The sequence below is a fragment of the Sorghum bicolor genome, chromosome 1 (assembly GCF_000003195.3).
Source record: "Sorghum bicolor cultivar BTx623 chromosome 1, Sorghum_bicolor_NCBIv3, whole genome shotgun sequence".
NCBI lineage: Eukaryota > Viridiplantae > Streptophyta > Magnoliopsida > Poales > Poaceae > Sorghum > Sorghum bicolor.
The window spans coordinates 54,133,677-54,137,728 of record NC_012870.2 but is presented as its reverse complement, the minus strand read 5'-3'; the positions used below and the strand labels follow the sequence as shown (position 1 = coordinate 54,137,728).

Below are 4,052 nucleotides of genomic sequence, written 5' to 3'. Positions count from 1 at the left end.
TATTTCAGTTAGAGCAACTTGAGCAATGTCCCCTTGAAACAGGGGCCCTACTTGGGATTTAAGGGATACGAAGCTTCCTCTATTTCTGAGAGTACTATTTCTGATATTAACACCAGTAACATAACCCCTATATCATGCTCTGGTGTGCCTTTGTGTTGTGGTGCTTATAATGTGACTAGGTAGCGTGCCCGTACGTTGCTACGGGATACCTGACATCTTATATTTAAAATACACGGATCGCATGATAAAGTAACAATACCGTGAAAATTAAATATTAATATTAAAAACTAATATTTAATTAAAAATAAAGTTTATGAAATTAACACGGAGGGCGCAACCGCTACAGTCGCCCGGCCACCAGAGGCGGATGCATGTGGGGCTGAGCAGGTCTCACGGCCCAACGGACAGCTCCTCGACACCGGAAGGCACACGCCTCGTCCTGTTCCCATCAGCGTCGGTGTTGCGGCGTCCGACTTCACTCCATCACAAGTGTGCAGCTAATATGAAAAAAATACAAATATTAGGTTAAATTTGAATGGAAACCACATAAATTAAAATTTTAGATGCAAATTGTGAAAATATCTAAAAAATCTCAACCTTCTTAAAGTATTCTATATGGATGCTCATTATATTAAACAAGGAACAAAGTTTTTCATGGTACAAGTGTCACTGATAAGCATCGCTACAAAGAAATTATTTGAAGAAAAAAAACTTTAATGGCTACAAATTCCCGTTATAGGCAATACCTTTGACAGGATATAGGCAACATTCTCTTTTCTGTTGGCGGAATTCACATGCTCGACGAAGCCATGTTGTAAGATCTTGTACAGCTCATGCACCATAGCAGTCCTAGTGAACAGATATTTGGCACCTGAGCAAATAAATATCGGAGTAGTAATGTAGTCAATTACGAGTAAAACATCAACATAAAGGTCACCTTAAAACATATGGTGAAATATAAAATTAGGGTGCTAAACAAAGCATGGCCAGCAAGAATACCTGTTGCCCGTCAGGTCATTGTACTCGCCGCCGCCGTCCTCGTCGTCGAGGTCGCCCCGCATGGCGCGGAGCGTCTTCCGGGCCATCTCGCGCCGGACGCCGCCGCCCTCGTCGGCCACCACGCGCCGGAGCGCCCGGTCCGCGCTGGCCGCGCGCGCCAGGCCGCGGAACCGGAGGCTGCCGCGGCTCATCGCGTACATCGCCGACACGCACCACTCCTCCAGGTCCGCCGTGCCGCTGGAGCCAGCGTTGTCGTGGGAAGGCGAGGCGAGGAGGATGGCGGAGACAGACGCGATGGCGCCCGCGTCCATGCGCGCGTTGCGGCCCTCGGCGCAGGCGGCCACGTTGCAGGCCACCATGAGCTCCATCCTTCCGCGGCTCCGGACGCCACGGCGAGCAGCGCCTTGGGCGCGCCGGGAAAGCGCGCGACCTTGGACTGGTTGACGGCGGCGAAGGTGAGGTGGTAGAGCGCCATCCCGGCGTCGCAGCACGCGCGTGGCGGGTACTGGGCCGGGGACGTGAGCTGGTCCAGGAGCGGGGGCACCGCGCCCAGCACGCCGATGGCGGCACGGTTGTCCTCGTTGAGCGCCAGCCCGAAGAGCGCCCCCGCCGCGTGCTCCCGCGCCTCGGGCACCGACGCGCCCGACCGGAGCACCTCGACGAGCGCCGGAACCGCACCCACGCGCATGATGCGGACCTTGTTGGCGGGCTCCAGGGTGAGGTTCACCAGCGCGGCCGCCGCGTCCACGCGGGCGGGCGCGTGGCGCGGGAGCCGCGGCACGCGGCGCAGCGCGCCCAGGAGCCACGGCGTGCACAGCGCGCGCCGCCGCTCCGCGCCCTCCCACGTGGCCTCCCGCAACGCGCCCATCGCGGCGGCCACCACGCCGTCGTCGTCCGCGTCCATCACCTTGCCCACCACGTCGTCCTCCAGCGGGTCAACCGGCGTCGCGACAGGCGGATCCGCCTCCACCTCCACATCCTTGACAATCCTCCTCCGCGGCGCCTCCTCTTCCTTGGCGTCGTCCTCCGCCGCGGTGATCTCCGAGGCCGACCCGTACGACGACGTGGACTCCGTCGGGGACGAGTAGGACGAGTTGGATGTGCTCGCGGCCAACACCGCCACGCGCCTTGCGGTGGTGGTCCTCACGGACTTGGCGGCCGCCGCTACCGCCAGAGGCATAACGCGCAGCACGGCCTGCCTTGCCGCCTCGGCGGACGGCGGCGCCGGCACCGCCCGTCCGGAGCGGGCGCACCAGGTGCCGATGGCCGCATTGAGCGCGGCGTTATGGATGAGGGTGTCGGCGCCCCCGGCGTCGATGGATGAGGGTGTCGGCGCCCCCGGCGTCGACGCCGGGGGGCAGAAACGCGAGCTCTGCGCAGGTCTGGAGGCAGGCCCGCTCGAAGGTCTTCCCCGACGGCAGTATGACGGGGTCCGCCATGAGCGCGCCGGAGACCACGCGGGAGCCGCGGCCACCTCTATGCAGACCGTCGCCGCCGCGAAGCCTCCGCCGCAGCCATTGCCGCGCGACCCCGCGACCTCCGCTAGATCCCTCCTCGGGCTGCCGCCATTCCCGCCGGATCGGTCGGATCAGGCCGTCGGCAACCGCCGCCCCCGGCAGGTCGGGTGATCCGGCCGGCGAGGACTCGGTCGTGCGGCCGCAGGCTCCGCTTCCGCTTCCGCCGCCCCGTCCCCCTCTTTCTCGATCCCTGGACCCACCGTCTGAGCGGGGGAGTCGCGGTTTCGCATGGGCGGACCGACGGAGCGAAGTTGGATTGTCGCACCAAATAAAAGTCTTACTTTCTTTCTTTTTAGTTGTAGCAGAAGTGTGGCTAAGGCAAGGTGAATTTCTGCTAGCTTAGTGATAGTGCTCCACACTACAAGGGTGTATATGTACCCTGCACCCACACAATTGAAAACGCAGCAGCTCATGCGTGTACTCCTTTTCTTCCTTCTTTCCTGTTGCCGTTTCCTCGATGTAGTAACAGTTTACAAAAGATTTCGTACCAGCAACAACTGAATTTGTCACTTCTAACAGTAACGCTCTGTCAATTTGTCATTTCCATCTATGGATTAACACTAGGACATTGTTTGTTCTCTTGGTCTTGATCTTCACTGAATTTTGAGAGAGATAAAACAATTAACAAAGGGATTGTTTGGATCTACGGAAAGTAGAATAATTGTTACAGCGAGCAGTGGATTCAGTAGGTTTATTAGAGGGGATCTGTCATAAATCAAGTTAATGTTTGTAAATATATGCAGAAAATATATATGAAAGATTAAACAAAAAAGTTATACACAAAAAATATATACTAAATTCATGCATCAAGATTTAAATAGTAGAGCGTAATAAAGTTATAGTTGGCCATAAGGCCCCTGTTCCATCACGGGCCATGTACTGCTCCTCTAGCACCACATGCTAGGCCAGTCTCAATAGTGTATTTATGGTGGTTTCTATGTCTATTAATTACTATGACAGCTCAGGCTTTTGTTGATGCGGCAAAAGAAATAATGAAGAGAGAGGACACAAAACAGAGAAACGGTTTCTTCAAGAAGAAACCAAGTCGACGCTAGCATCGAGACAGCAGGAAACGATTGAAACCCCGTTGGGGAGACTCGAGTAGTTTCGAGTTGCCTCCATCCAGATCCTGTGCGCTGTCGTCGCCGTGCAGATGGCGCGCACTCACCTGCTCACTCCTGCCTCTGATTTCCCACGAACTCGCCCTGCCCTCTCCAAGGGAATGAACGTCGTCGGCAACTAGCGAAGTAGCAAAGCTGCAGATAGCGGCGGTGGAACTAGAGCTAGGCGGGGATGCGGCACTAGAGGTGGAGCAAGAGATGAGTGTCGGTGCGATGTTGGAGTCTCTTGTGGTGCGACTCAGGAAATCTCGGGTGGCGGTGTGTGTTCCTCTTCGGTGAGCTTTTTTTTTTGAGAGGAAGGTAGATTTTTATTAATTCATAATGTTTTGAGGTACATGTAAAATTTCTGGACGCCCAAGAAGCCATAAATATCTCCCTGGTGCCAATTTACAAACACTTTTAGCAAGAGCATGGG

General features: G+C 55.6%; 1 pseudogene; it reads right to left on the bottom strand.

Moving 5' to 3' along the window:
- LOC8055090 lies at nt 266-2,581 on the bottom strand (annotated as a pseudogene).